The 16,495-nt window shown below is 39.3% G+C and overlaps 1 pseudogene; it reads left to right on the forward strand.

Moving 5' to 3' along the window:
* The first annotated feature begins 12,080 nt into the window (after window positions 1-12,080).
* On the forward strand, window positions 12,081-15,005 carry LOC120285924 (annotated as a pseudogene).
* Window positions 15,006-16,495: the final 1,490 nt, after the last annotated feature.

Genomic DNA, 16,495 nt, shown 5'->3' on the forward strand with positions numbered 1-16,495 from the left:
GCACATGCGAAACGAACTCATAATTACCCAACCAACAAACGAACACTTGGGATGGTAAAAGTATGATAGCCAATTAACACAAACCAGGTTAACCTACAAGTCTATACACACTAGTCTATTTCGAAAAAGAAACTATTAAGCCACCTACACTCTAAACCCTTCAGCCTCGGGCTCTAGGTTCTTCACACTAGGAACCTAAAAATATTTTAAATCACGACAGTGTGTGAATAAATCTCAGCGAGTCAATACCCTAAACCCCGATTAGAACAAGAATTCACCTAGAGTTATCCTAAACATGCACCACATAGGACTTATCTCGTCTTAGCACCTTCCTGCATATTAGTGCATCACATATATCATATTCATACAGTAAATGCATTTAATAACTGGAACACCCCATATCACTCATTAAATAATTATAGGGATCCCGATTATAAGGCCAAATTGTTATGACATGTCCCATTATGTGCTACACAATTTCAATTACTGGGATTCGCAGTGGCCACTCTTCCAACATGGAATGGGGAGGTGAGGGTTCAAATCCCCACCTTCTCGGGGGGATGGGGTGGGGACGCGTAAGTTTGAGTGGGTTTCGACTCCCACGCCCTGCAAGAGGCAGGGCAAAAGTTTGAGTGAGTGTAGAGTAGGAATAGAATAGGATTGACAAAAAAAAAAGAATTTCAATTACTCAAGCGTATTCCAATTATTTATGACCCAACAACCACGGCACCCCACTAAGGAGCTTCTTTCCAGAATTCATCCGTGAATGACAACGTCTAGCGTTCTCCGCTTAAATGGCACTCCGCTGAGAAACTTTGTTCCGAAATCTATTCGCGAACGGCAACGTCTAGCATCCTCTGCCTAGACGACATTCCACTGAGGAGTTTCGTTTTCAAACCCCTTCACGAACGGCAACATCTAGCATCCTCCGTCTAGATAGAATTCCATTGAGGAGCTTTGTCCCACGTAAACGCCTCAAAACGGTTTCCACTTAGTGACCACACACACACATCCATACTTGGCCAAGAATACTGTACTTTGCACTCAAATACTTTCATTTCAAATAATAGACTTGGCCAATTTTTTGCATTAAAAATACCTAGTAAAATAATTGTGCGTGGTCACATAATCAAATCAAACCATAAAGCATGGTACCCTCTCATTTCAAAATTCCACGATTTCATATACTATATAAACATTTTTGGTGTAAAAATCAACATCTGGTATTTTTCTATTTAAATACCAAAATCCAGTCTTTGCAATAATAGTCCATAACAACAACCAAGTATCTAATTGCACAATTAAGCAATCAATTTCACATATTACCAAGCATAATCTCTAAGCATACCAAAGGTCAACCACATCACCAAATATGCATTGCCCAGCAAGCACAACATCAAGAACAATCACAAAAGCACTACCGGTCCTAATTGGCAAAAACTAGTATACTCGCACGTCACCAAGTTTAAATCCAGAAACCTAACCAAACAAGTTCAAAAAATTCTCAAACTTGAATATGTTATAAATGACACATAAAAGAAATTTTTCATGCAGACACCTTAACTTATATCCTTCTAGATTAAGAGCAGTAAATCACTCAAGCCATTACAAAAACTATGTCCGTTTTCAGAAATTCTGTTTTCCAAAATCGATTTGGTTCAAGATCTAAAACATGTCCGTTTGATCTAAAAGTTGACTTTACTAAACTAAAAGATGTAATGAACAATTTTTATGAAGAAATCATTTCAAAATCGAACCCTAAGAGTTAATAAAAAACCTTTGAACACCAAAAGGTCACAAATTCCAGTCAAGTCCGAGATTTTATTTTGCAAATGACGAAGCTAAAATCTTATTCTTTTAAATCTCTAAAATTTTGGGTAAAATATATATTATATTTAAAGATGTCTAAAACATTTCTCAAGAAGAAAGCAACCTCAAAATTGTAGCACATTTCCATCCACGAAAATAAAATATCGCGAGGTCCAGTGAACTTATCCAAGGAGAAATTCACTAAACCAAATTAAACCACCCTCATTAGTGAGATCCAACCAATTAGATAAACACTAATCCATATTAAGGTTAATCTAACCAAGCTAGATTAATACTAATCCACCTAACTAAGTGCAATTAACTTCATGATCCAATATTAGAACATTAACTCACCGAATTAGCAACCTAATGGATTCACGACGATGGTGGCGCGATGGCGGTGAAATCCCGTCTACGGCGATTCCAAAGGAGGTTCGAAAGGGGTTGAAAATAGCCTTGCAAGCTCACTTCTTGTTGGCTTTAATTTTGAGTTGCTGGTCTCTATTCAATTCGTAGGGCTGGTCTCAACGGCTATTGGCATTTGAACTGGATGGTGCGATGAGGTTGGCGTGAGGTGGTGTTGTGCTGGTGGTGGTTGTGACAGGATGGAGTTGCTGGCATGAGGAGGAATGGTGGCAAGAAATGGAGATGGTGTGAAGGTAGAGAGCTGCTAGACGTGAGGGAAGAGGGTGATGATAGAAAGTGGATGATGGTGCGATGACGTGAAGGGATGAGCTAGCGGGAAGTTGGACTTTGGTGATGGGATGAGGCGTGTGGATGGATGATGCTTGTGGGATGAAGAAGGCGGCGGTAGAAGGAGAAGGAGAAGCAGCGTGAGGGAGAAGGGTTGATTCAAGTAAAAAGAGAAGGAGAGTGGGAGCTTGGAGGGGAAAATGGGCTGGCTGCTAAACAAGAAAAGAAAGAGATGAGGAAGAAAGAAATTCGAGGTGAAGCAGGGGATGTGTACACCAAGGGGGAGGAGAGAGGGAAGAGAGAGGGACAAGGGCCATGAAAGTCTTGGCTTGGGGCAATGAGGTTTCATGCAAAATATTAGGTAATGAGTGATTTCCCCCTAAAGTCTTAAGCCATCAAAAGTCAAGGCATGCACCAATGGCTATTTTTTTCTCATTTTCTTCACCATTTAACTTCATTTTAGTGCCCAAAACCCCACATAGTAACCCAGCCCCTACAGAATTTCTTCATTTTCCTCTTCAATTCCTCACTAAATCAACTCAATTTGAAGGCCAAAAATCCCAAGGAGGCTGCCTACAAAATTTCCTTCAACTCTTCACATCGCAACTCAAATAGGTGGTCAAAATTCCCACTAAAGGTATCCCTTCGAATTTCCTTGATTTACTTTGCCAATTTTGATTTTTCTGCCAAAATTCGGGCTCGACATTTATTTTCCTACAAGATGAGATGAGATATTAAAAATAAATCATGACACGCTTGAACGTTCAATTCTCGAGCGGGATTCCCGATTTATTAGTTAAAAAATCAACGAGCGATTTTAGGACAATCTAACCAATAGGGTAGCTTTTAGGGATTTTATCGCGATTATATCCTTAAACATTTACGCAATATGTTAGATGAGTGATAAGTAGGGATGGCAAATGGGTGGGTTGGGTCAAAAATGGGTGACAGTATTTGATTCGTTTAGCAAGTCTTGACGATATTAGCATAGTGTAAATCAAGTGGCCCATGCAGGCCCATGCCGATGGAGACAGGTATTGTTAAAACGCAGTAATATTCTAGAAAAACTCACTTCCACTATAAGCTAATTGGATTAAAACTTCAAATTAAATTAAAATAGTAAATAAAATAAAATGAAAAAAGTTAAAAAAAAAAAACATATAAATTGAAATATTTATTAAAAAAAATTAAACTATGCACATGATTCTCTAATTTGAAGTGAACAAACCATTGAATAACTAAAAACTGTAACATGAAATTTTTTAACTAAACCTAAAAAAGCTCATTTTTATGATTTTTTATTAAAAAAAAGTATTGTTAAAACATTTTTATGCAATACAAACTTTTAAAAAAAATTTATGCAATACAAATTTAATGCAAAATTTTTATAATTCTTTTAAATATAAATTTTAATTATTTTTATTTTTCAAAAATATAATTTTTATAATTTATATTTTTTAATATAATTTTTAATTTTAATAATTATTTCTTCTTTTTATCTTTTCTCTTATCTTTTTTCTTCTTCAAATAGGCCGTTGACCACGACGACAGCCCGGTGACAGCCACGAGCAAGATTGAGCTCGCCGGCGTGGGCGGGGCTCGATCTCGCCCGTCGGCGAGCCCTCGGCTCGATCAAGCCCCGCCACGCCGACAAGCCCAGGCCTCGCCAGTCGTTGGCAAGACTCAAGCTTCGCTGGCATCGAGCCTTGCCGGATACGGCAGAGCTTGGCCTCGTACGGCTTTGTCACCCCGGCAAGCGGCCGACTATCCCCCTGTCACCGCCAATTAAGGAAGGAAGAAAGAAAAAAATTGAAATATGAAAAATAATTATAATTTTGATTTAAAAAAAAAACATTTTTATTAAAAAAGGCTATGGGTTTAAAAGTTGATTTCTTAATAACCTATTTAGACCATTTTTTTTTCTTTTTGTGTTTTACTTTCTTAGACCAATTTATGACTCACATTTAACTTTCACTTTACCCATTTATGACCTATATTTAATTTACGGTTAACCCATTTATGACCCACATTTAACTTTCACTTAACTCATATATGACCCATTTAACTAAAAATGGGTCATAATATGGGTTTATGGCATTTGCCAAGTATAGTAATCAATTCGAAAAATGACTATAGGCGCGTAAGTGAAAAGCCCCATTTCATTTTATTGAGATGGGGTCGAAATTCCCAGGATATCACATTAGTGCTATGGTAACAATGTACATGTTGATAATGTTTGTTGATTCAGTTAATATAGCCATTGTACTTATGGATTCGCACAATAGCAAAATTCAAGTGGAAACAATAATCAAGTAATTAGATAGTTTGATAGGTTTGTCAGAGATTGCAATAAAAGGATAGCAAATATGCTATTTTTGGGTAGCATGCAAATGTTTTGGACAAAGGATTGTATGGGCAGCATTATCTCGGAAAATAGCTCAACGGTAACTTTGACAGCTCTTTGCTTCTCTAGTCTACTCCAATGAATAGATTAAATATGGTTAAAAAGAAGATCATAGATACCAAATGTGTGTGTGTGTGTGTGTGTGTGAGAGAGAGAGAGAGAGAGAGAGAGAGAGAGAGAGAGCTACATACCTCGAGATTTGGAAATTTGCTTCTAGCTATTCTTAGCGATAAGCTGTTGTTTGGTGTTTCACCGAGTAATATATTTGTGATGTCTAAGTAGTCTAGTGTCACACCCTAATCCTCGACGCGTGCATATCCCTTGGTGGTCAATTTAAATGTCTGACGTCTCGGGTCGCATTCTTGACCCGGTGATTTTAATGCGCATGCGGGAAGTGTATAAATAAATCTCCAGACAACAGAAAAATGGGATAAAAAAGCAGGACCACAAAAGCATAACCAAACCACACACCTTTATACACAATTGACTAGTTTAATTACAATACTAGTCTATACATAGGAATCTACAAAAGATTGGTCCTCAAAACAAAGCTGTCTCTTGATCAACTAGTCGGACTCATTCGCCGACTCTTCTGTCTCCACGAACTCAGGGGCTTCGGGTCCTCCACCACACCATCGAGAGGGTTAGTTGCATCCTCGTCTAGAGTAGCATCAACTACCACATCATGGAGTTCAAAACTCCTAAGGGGACCCACCCGAATTCATTGGGTTCATAACGAAACCATGCTCTACGAATCGAAGAGGCACCCTATGGTAGGTCATCTTCAACCTAGCCGGTGGTCACTACCGGCTCATAGACCTAGTGACTTTCGTGGTCGGGGTAACTAAGAACCCGCTCGGTAACCCTCATGGGCCAGCCAAAACACTTTGGAGGAGCGGCCATCTAAGGACTAGAAAAGGTTGAGCCACGACGAGGTGAGACAATGTCTCGGTAAGTTCGCTCACAAATTCCATTAAGAAGGAAATACACTAAAAGCGAGTCTAGCTGTACACACAAGACGGATGACTTACCTTATCTCGGTTCCTTCCTGAAGTTAGTATAATTCATATACTCAATCAATCAATTCAAACCAATTCATTGATTAGCTCGGTCAATCAATTTAATTGAGCACGATCAATCTAGTCCATACTATCTATCAATTCAATATGAACACTTTGCTCACACAAGCTGAAATAGGTAGTCATAACTCTCATAATTTGATATAGATAGATAGTAGCTCACCTGCAACTAATAAATAGATTGTGCTCCCACAAGCTAATGCTTGATCATAGCTCACACAAGCGATAAGATATATGGCTCTCACAAACCGGCGTATCAAAACACTTAGGCTGATACTGATATACTACTCTCAAGGCGACATGCAAATATACTCCTCATAGGTGATATATCAAGCGCACATAGGCGAGATATATTCTTTGGCATGCAAAGGGAGCTCTCACAAGCTAACGATCACGCCTGCTCTCTGGCGACGTGCAATATTTTTTCTTTCAAAAAATCTCACTATTCACATAGTCCACACAAACAATCTTGGCGTTAAAAGCCAACGCGGTATTTTACACAATTAAAATGCGAAATTCCACACTTTTGGAATAAATCACCAAAATCACCAATTTCACTTAACAATGAATTAAATAAACCAAGCATACATTTGAAATCAACACGAAATTCCGGTCATGAGGCTATTCTAGTATAATTTTTAGAAAATAATAAATAATTAAATAATTATCAAAAAATTAATTAAATAAATACAATTAAATGCCAAAAATAGAAACTTAGGCCAGTAATGCCTAATTAAACACGAGACGAGCTCAAAAAATCACCCGAACCAATCTAGATAAATAATATGATCTATCTAGTCCCCTAATTAAGTCGTTCTAACCACCTAACATGCATAAATGAATAATTAAATTGCTAATCCATTCTAACTAATCACCTAATCCAAACTTAGCCTAAAATAATCAACCATTAAGCATCATTAACTTCCTAAGCAAAGTTTAGTGAGTAAACTCACTTGTTTTACGGTCGGTGAGTCCGCCAGCTGGTGGCGACAAACTACGAAGCTTTGTGACACTCGACGAGGCGGAAGCGGCCCAAAACAAACCTTGAAGTTGACGGCCCACTGCTTTGGATTTCGGTTATGTCTAAGAACTTAGAAAATAGTTGGGCAGTCAACTAGAAAGGTAGAAATAACACGGGACGAGGTGGGGGGCTGCGGTGATGAATGGCGGCGGACAACGACGGGGCGTGACGAGGCTCGGGTGACCTCGGCGTGGCCTAAGGAGGCTCGGGAGGAGCGACATGGCGACGGAACAAGCGGGACGACGCGGTAGGGTGTGGGCTCGCACGAGGGGCGCAGCACGTGCGGCGGCGGCGGCAACTATCCGGCGGCGTGCAACAGCGGGAGGCGACTAGCTCGGTTTTTCAGCAACTTTGGGAGCTCAAAATGGCCTCCTAATGGAGAAAGCACTCTACTAAAAAAAAGAAGAAGAAGACAGCTCGAGTGGGAGGGACCTCTTGGCCAGTCTTATCCTCATCCATCTCTCTTCTCCCCTTGGCGAGGCCCGGACATGGGCTAGCTTCCTTAGCCTTTGTAGCCAAACAAACTTCCATAGAAGCTTCCTTGATGCCTAAATATTGCACATCATGGGGGCTACGAATTTGTAACATTTTTCCCTAATTGAGCTCAATTCTTCTTCGATTGGATTGATTCGGCCCCCATAAATTTCACCAAGATATCCACACTTCAATTCACATTTTTCATTGCCAATAGAACCAGCTTGTATCCCAAAACGAGATAAAAAACGATTCCCTGAATTTTCCCATCAACGGCCTATATTGAAATTTCCCCAAAATCTCAATTTGTAGAAAAATCTTCGGAGGATGAGTCGTGGTCCTCAATCATCGTGTATGTGAAGGCTTTCAATTTCTAAAATCAGATTCAAATTCGTGGTTAATTTCAATCGCGCGATTTAAACGTAACCTAGTCTACTAGGTAGCTTTTTTAGAAATTTTAATGTAATTGACCCGTGGTCGATTATTTTCGACCACATTATCCATCTTCGTACACATTGGCGACTCTCGGTTGTCGTGAAAATCTCAAGGTTTCAAATGCGGACACAGGCTACCAAAACGATAGAAAAAAAATCAATCTAGTGCCGATTGACGAGAATTTTACAATTATGTGACTTAATCACATGGCTTAGTCGAATCGACTTATCTCCGGTCTCTAATCGATTTTTAACTATAATGACCATTGCAGGCTAGCACGGTGAAGTAGACGATACCTAGTCAAATTCTCAAGTTTATTGCATTATAATCCCTTAACAACTTCTACGAGATAGACTAGTTATCTTGTGAGTGATTAGCTCGGAGGATAGAACTATAGGTGTGTCGATGACAAGCCCGATTCATTCAATGGAAAACAGAATCTAAAATTCAGGATGTCACATCTAGACTACGTGTACAAGAGTAAGAGCAACAACTAAGTCCCGGTAGTGCAATCTTAGTGCTTACTTATTGTAACTTTTTGAGCAAATTACTAGGGAAATCTAGCTTGGCTTGTGTTTGTCAGTTTGAACAATAGACATAAGCTTGAGGATATAGTCAAATCACTATATATAGTTATGCACTACTATTTCACTCTTTTTACTCTCATAAGCACGCATTATGATCACGAGCATTGAAACATCACATTAACATGATCTTTACTTAACATCAACTAATTTTCGTAAAAGATTGTCAAGTTTTCTAAAACAACCTATTCATCTTCCCTCTAGGTTGTATTGTTAGCCTCCAATGGTGAGCACCGGTCCAATTTTAAAATTGGATTGGACCAAACGGTTTTGGGCTATTCATGGTTCCATCCTTTTGATTCAGTTCCTTGAGGTGCAATTGGACCGAACTAACATTGTTCAACACCTTAAATTTTGTTTTTCTTTATCAAACAACCCTAACCCTAATTACGTTACAAATAATAACCAGAAACTAAGAAACACTCACTGACATGGGATCTCATATTTGAGCACTATTTTGTCTTAAAAAGTAAAAAGACAGCATATCTCCTTCCTTGCAAATTGAGTTGGATCTCACACTTGGGTTCCACTTTATTTTTCCAAGTGCTATACACAGGCAAGTATCCTACTTGAGGATAAAGTGAAAACACGCAAGATAGAGATTCACAGGGATAAAACATTCCCAAGCCCCTTTTGCGCAACGATTGAACATCAAAAACTGACAGAAGCCTAAGAGCATGCAATGAGCATCTTACATTACGAAAACGAAAGGTAACATGATGTTTCAAGTAATCATAAAAGAAATTACCTAAAGCTAGCGAGCTTGCAAACGGAAGTCTGCACCGGTGATGGACTTTTGGTCAGTCTTCTTGAAAATCCGAGCATCACTCAAATACAAGGCTTTCTTCATTTTTGAAGAAAAAGATTTGGGCAGCACTAAACAATTGAAACGTGAGGAACTTAACATGACATGCATGATTTAATCTAGTCTATATGAAATTGAATGTAACCTGGATGTATCATGACATGGTCGAAAATATCTGAATGATATAACATGCATGTTCTGATTTAATATGCATAATATAAATTCTTAAGCGCCATAATGGATTTTTTGGTCAAAACACTTCACAATATTATTGAACCTCAAGAGTCTTTAAACAAAAAGCCCAACGAAGGGGCATCCGAACATAAAAGACTCCACAAAGATTGGGGAGGACAGGTCACCCATGAAGAAGGAAGGAATTTGAAAATAAGCCTACGCGACCCAATTGGCCACGTGACCGACATTTGACTTACAAATTATGGATCTGTCATCCCAAACTTCTTTTCTTCTTAAGTTTAAATTTCAAAACAAAATAAAAGAATAAGAGTGTATCTTAAACGATATATTTAATCAACCAATCTACTTAGCTAAGAATGAAATAAATGATGTAATTTAGTTAACAAAACTTATCAAACTAAGAATGAAATTGTGTATTATTTGCTTTAGTTTTGTTTTCATCACTTTTATAATCCAATTTAAAATTTTGATGTCAACAACTTAGCAGTTGATTGGTGTTTTCTTTAATTGGTTCTACTTCCGGTATTCACTAGGGGTGAGTATGTTTGATAAATTCAAGAAACTCAGCACTTGTGTGTGAAGGCTAATGGCTTCCCATAAGGGCTTAGTTTGTGCTATCCCAAGCCCATCAATTTACAACTTATGTTTCTAATTTTGAACCCGCAAGTTAATTTCAAATAGGGTTGCCACTAATCGATTTGTGGTAGATCGATTAGAAACCCAAATAATATATTAAGGAAATATTTTATTTTGCGCAATTAGAGAAATTATGATCCAAAAATTGATTATATTAGTTAATCATTAATACTCTTCCGTTACCTAATATTGTTTAAACATCGGGTAAAGCATTTATGCAACATTTTATACCAATCATGAATTTTTAGAATTCAATTCCTCACCAATTTAAGGAAATAGAAATCCATGCACCATAAAGGCGTAATTAGAATAAGTCAATACTTGCTTTCAAAAACTTAAACATGATTTCCTTTTTTGGACTTTTTTTTTCTCTTTTAAAGATTAACATATGCTTTAAAGAAAAACCACTCAAAGGCTTTTCTTTTTCTTTGTTTTCTTTTCTATTTTGGAAAAATGCAAATTATTTTTGGATTTTCTAATTTTGAAAAAAACTGTTTTTCATTATTAAAATGATAATATATAGTTATAAACATGGCGGTAATGAGCCTCAAAGCTACAAATTTACGAAAAATTCCACATCATTCTCTGAAAGTTTCTTGGATGCAACTTCAGATTTTTATCTTATGATTTCGATTACATCTCATTCCACAATCCATCAACTAGGTATTTTGTGGGCTATAATGCATGTCAGTGATGACCGTGTTATGAAAACAAAGAAAATATTTGTGCAAGAGTGAGATTCTAGAGTACCAAAATCCCGCTCCATTCGCCCGGCGACACTTGTTATCCGGGCTCCATTGTGCATCAGAAGCCTTACGTCGCTTGGGCCTCACCTCTTGCTCTCTTGATTTCAATTTCGAGACACACTCTCTCTCTATAACACCGAGAAGATAGCTTGTGTACGTGTGCGTTTGCGAAAGATCAAGCGGAGAAACAATTTCAAAACATGAAGGATCAATTCAGGTACCGTTTTGGTGGGAGCCCATCGATGGAGAAAATATTAGGTAGGAGCAGGATTCCAACGTGATTACATTGAACCACAGAGGCAATGGACAGCGGAAGTAACGGACAAGGTGGATGTGGAGGCAGCAGTGTGATTGGTCGAACGGCGGGCTCCACTGCGAGTCGAAATGGTTGCGGGAACGCGAAGGCAGAAAGAGCCGCCTGAAATTGAAATCAATTAAGAGAGGGAGAGGTGGTGGGGCCCGGGCAACCAAAGGCTTGCGACGCAATCTAAAAAGTAAAAAGTAAAAAGTGAAATTGAAATTAATTAAGAGAGGGAGAGGTGGGACCCATACAATAAAAAAAAAAAACTTGTGGTACAGTAAGATCCGGACGACATAATCGCTGGATGAATGGAGTGGGATTTTGACATGCTCGAATCCACTCTTATCCATATATTTTCTCGGCAGAACATGGATTTGCATTTGACAAAAAAAAAAGAAATCATTCAGGGGAAGATATAAGCATGTTTCATCAAAATAAAAGGTGAATCCTTATAATTCTAGCCATTCACGTAATAAACATGTGCATCAGCGGGGGAAAAATTGTTCAAAAATAAGTTTTGCTGCTTTGTAGATTAACATAAGGCCGTTATTGTAAAGTCAAATAAAATATTCATGGATAAATGAAACCCGAATAATCAAAATTTACTGATCCTCAGTAAAAATAGAAAAAAAAGAAGAAAGAAATCAGCTTTTCAAACAAAACAAGCAAATATGCTGTCAACCAAACGAGGAACCGAGCACGGACGCGCGAGGTCGTCTTCCACTTTCCGCATCAGCCTAGGGTTTCGATTCGATCCGCATCCGCATCCGCATCCTCCAATCTCCTCCGCTCCGCCGGCCGGAGATCGCCGCGGCTTCCGGCGATCTGGAACGCAAGGATCGACGAGCGATTGGGGGCGGCCCCAGATCGGGTAGCGCGCTCAGGCGGGAGAGGAGATGAATCGCCGGTGCGCGGATCCAGAGGTAAAATGACTGGCGTGTCATTCGGCATCCGCACCGGGAGTTATGGATCGCTGCAGCAGTTGTCCAACGGCGGCGGCGGCGGCGGCGGCGGCGCGTTGCAGAACCACGCCGCGCCGGTCCTCCTGCGGAAGCCCTCCAAGCTGGGGCTGTCCGGTTACCGGGAGAAGGAAAAGTTCCTGCCTTTCATCCGCCGGTACTTGGGCCGGAAGCGGGTCGCGATGATGCTCCTGGTCGCTCTCGCCCTCCTCGTCTTCGTCTTCGGTTCCTTTACGGTCAATAGAGGTTCGCTCTTGGTCCCCCCCTTATCCGGAGATCGCGACTCGCGTCTGCAATTCGAGCATGAATTTTCTCATCCGTTTCCGGTGTCTGTTTACTTTTACTATTCCGTGACGAGGTTTCGCGAGTTGACTCTCGTTCTGCGATTGTCGTTTGAAAATGACGGTTGTCATTCTTTTCTACATTGCGTTGGTGGCGGTGGGTGCTTATGTGTCTGCTTGTTGTTTGGCCAGTTCTCGTGGTGCATCCCGATTCATTCCAACCCAGGGACTTTGTTCTTGATGGGCTTTTTCGATATGCCGTGATCCTGCCTTTTGTATTTGGCTTTTTGCCTTCTCTTTGCTCATTTCCATCACTCAGCTCCTTTTCGCTCGTAATATGCTATCAGCTTTAGCGTACATTTGTTTACATTCGCCGTTTACTTTGCGAAGTACAGAAGGCAGCGGTCCTATAATAGATCCATATGCGGAGAGCACGATACCTTTTGTCGATAGGCGTACGGGCCATGCCGTTGTAATGCATCTCCCCAGGGTAGAAGATAGACAAAAGGGCAGAGGTTCCCTTGGACGGAAGACTGCATCCCGAAGTGGCGGTCGAAGTAGAGCTCAACCTCCTCCGGTACCTGCTCGTTCGCACAGGCGTGCTCGTCCTCATCCTCTTTCTCGTTCTGATTCGACTTCACCTAAACCTGGCTCTGTCCCTATGGGCCATCAATGCAAAAAATTTGCTTTTCCTCCGCCACCTCCTGCTGATGGAAAACGGATTGGACCCCGGCGTAATTCCTAATTCTTTTCTTGTTCCTTTGTAATGAAATTCCTATATGAAATCGTTAGGACATTGCCTCTGCAGTATCTTTATGCTGTTTCTTAACTGAAGAAATAGTTAGTGCATGTTTTAACTATACAAATTCTGTTTTCTTGCTCTATAATGTCAGCATGTCCAGTATGTTACGTCCCTGTGGAGCAGGCAATAGCTAGCATGCCGAGTTCCCCAGCAATATCTCCAGTACTTCGTAATCTCACGTACATTCATGATGAAGATCCAGTCAAATCTGAACAGCATGGAGTTTCAGATTTTGGAGGATATCCATCTCTCTAACGGAAAGAGATGATTCCTTTGATATAAAGGAGTCTATGAGAGTGCATTGTGGGTAGGTTGTTGTACTGCTTTTCAGTTTTGCTGCACTGAATATCTGTAAAAGTTTTATATGCGTAAACTATTTTATCCTTTAAAATATCATCATCATGGTGGCATTTTGTTGCTAAAGCGACCTTGCGGATGCGCAGATTCGTCAAAGGACATAAGCCTGGTCGTCAAACCGGGTTTGATATTGATGAAGCTGACTTGGAGGAGATGGAGCAATATCACGATGTCATTGTTGCATCAGCTATATTTGGTATTGTCCCGCGCAGTAGTCATTGAAATTTCTGTACTTTATACGTCGACTGTCTCATATTCTTGTCTCTTTTACCTTGTCCTAGGAAATTACGACATAATCCAAGAACCTCGAAATATTAGTGAAGCTGCAAAAAGAAAAATATTCCTTTCTTTATGTTCATTGATGAAGAGACGGAGGCATACATGCAGAATTCTAGTGTGCTCAATAGTAGCAGGAGGGTTGGATTGTGGAAAATTATAGTGGTTCACAACATCCCTTATGCTGATGCAAGGCGTAATGGAAAGGTCAGAGCGCTATTCTATCAGACTATTTGCTTTAGTGTGTTATGAAGTCTCTCTCTTTCTAAGTTTTTTTCTCAATCTTGAAAGCATCATTGTTCATTTAAAAGTCCCCCCTGCATTTACAAAAATTAAGATTAAGAAAAAGCTCGTGATTGCATACGACGATGATCCCTTTGTTTACATTAGTTTGAGGCAATGGTCGATATTGTGGATGAAGGCTGGATTCCTTTTGGGGCTCGTCATGCTATCTAGTACGATATGGTTTTTTAATCAGAAACTAGTCATCTGCTCGAGAGAAGTAATTTTGGGATGCTTTTGTTGTTTACACTGAAAATACTAAGATTCAGTTGCTAAATTTGACCTGGCATGTAAGTTGGCAGGTCCCAAAGCTTCTTTTGCACAGGCTCTTCCCTAACGTTCGCTATTCCATTTGGGTTGATGGAAAGCTCCAGCTTGTTGTGGATCCCTATCAAATTCTTGAGAGGTAACTCCAGCTTATCTTTTATTTTCTGTCCATGAACTTTTTGTATCGAGGTCCTCAGGGTATAGATGATGCTATTTTTAATGCCTGTTATATGGTTGCTACTTTGCATCTGGTGGGCGAATAGAGATCTTAGAGCAGCTCCATCTTCTAATCTATAATTTATATCGACTAATTTCTTTTGACTCCACATGTTATGAACCTCATGTCTAGTGTAAACAAATGGAATGGGGTGAAAACAGAATGGAGGAAGAAATTACAGGACTGCAATGGAATTGATATACCTCAACTATGTTTGGCTGTGATAGAGATACGACTTGGAACGGAAAAGTTAGTAGAGACAAATGTCAGATGCAAGAGAAATATTTGGCGAGATTTTGGCTATACATTTATTCGTGCAATAGAATTGGCTTTCCCATTGGTCTGCCCATTTCTAGGGAAAGCTTCTGCAGAAAAACTATAGAAGGGGATGGCAGCTGGAATTCTGATTCTATTCTGCCCCAATTCCATGTCCCAATACGGCTTTGTTTCTTCCTTGGTGCTATGTGTAATGCTTGATGGATATCTTTGACATTTGAAGCAGTAAACAACATTTCTTGTGGGAGGCACTGTTTTTCAGTTTTCTATTTTATTCAGTAATTTTCATGAACTTCCTCCTTTAATGTATTTATTTATTTATTTATTTTTTGGGGGAGGGGGTGGGAACAAGGCTTTTTGTACGGTGTGGTGTTAATGAATTTTCTTTTGGGAACAATAAGTAAGATTTCATTAAGAAGGTACCAATGGGATACTGCCCTACACAAAACTTTATTGAAACTTTTATAGCAAATGTAATTGCTAGTTTGAGTAAGTTAAAGCCTTAGAGGGTCATATAACTGTAGGTTTGATGTTAGAATTTCTTAGAATGCATTAGTTTGTATCTTCACTAGAAACAGAAGCTTGGAAAATTTTCAGCTTCAACATGTTGGAGAATTCTATTTTCTCCTTTTCCTATTTTCCCTTTCCTCCAATTACCGACGATTGTTGTCGATCTATAACTGAGTGTAATAGGAAGCATTTTTATTTGAAAGTTTCACGAGAAGTTTTAAGGCGATAGGAACATAGGGAATTATCTTTTGTTGCTTTCGACATCTTTGCTGCTAATGACTGTAGAATAAGGGAAGATAAAATTGTGTTGTTGCATCTGAGATAACATTTTGATATTTCGTCGCCATTAGTTAGTTGAGCTAAAGTGTTATATACTGTTGTCATGTGTTCCTTTAGAAATTGCTTCTTTGTGCAGCTAGTAAGGCAAGAGTCAATTGATTTATACCTGAGGATGCAAGTCCTAACCCCAAAGTGATGAGATATGAAACACCGGATCTTTCAATATGAATCTTAAGGCTGTTTCCATTTGCTTTTTGGTCCCTTAATCCCTTATCCTTTTAAAGTACTTGCCTTGGCAAGGGACTGTAGTTCTTTTATAGTTATTGAGTACTGCAAGATCTTCCTATCATTAAAATTCGTTACTTATCAAAAATACAAAAGTGGATAATCTCTATTCAGCGAGACATTTGGAGAATCATGGGATCTTGTAGTCCAGCTGGTCAATTCTATCATGAGCAGGCAACAAGTCAGCAGCAAGTGCCTCTAGTTCATTTGGAGGCATTTTGCAGTACTATTCTATTAGCTCATCTTGAGTCCTAGAAGAGACGATAATACAGCTATCTTTTCCATTTCTTTACTTTTTTTTTTTGGGGGGTGGGGGAGGAATTAACCTTGAAAACAGCAGTTTTATCTGTCTTTGACTCTGCCTTCCCTCAATTAAAACTTTTCTTAAGCTAGAAACTACCCTTTTTCTGTTGCAAAACAGAAGCCGACAATCATTTTCTAAGTTGTGTTGAAGTGAGAGTAAAGCAGCTTGTTCTTTTGGGGTGATTTGCTTCATCTTTGTTGAAAATATACTTTTCTGTA

Source organism: Eucalyptus grandis, chromosome 6 (genome assembly GCF_016545825.1).
Source record: "Eucalyptus grandis isolate ANBG69807.140 chromosome 6, ASM1654582v1, whole genome shotgun sequence".
Classification (NCBI taxonomy): Eukaryota; Viridiplantae; Streptophyta; class Magnoliopsida; order Myrtales; family Myrtaceae; genus Eucalyptus; species Eucalyptus grandis.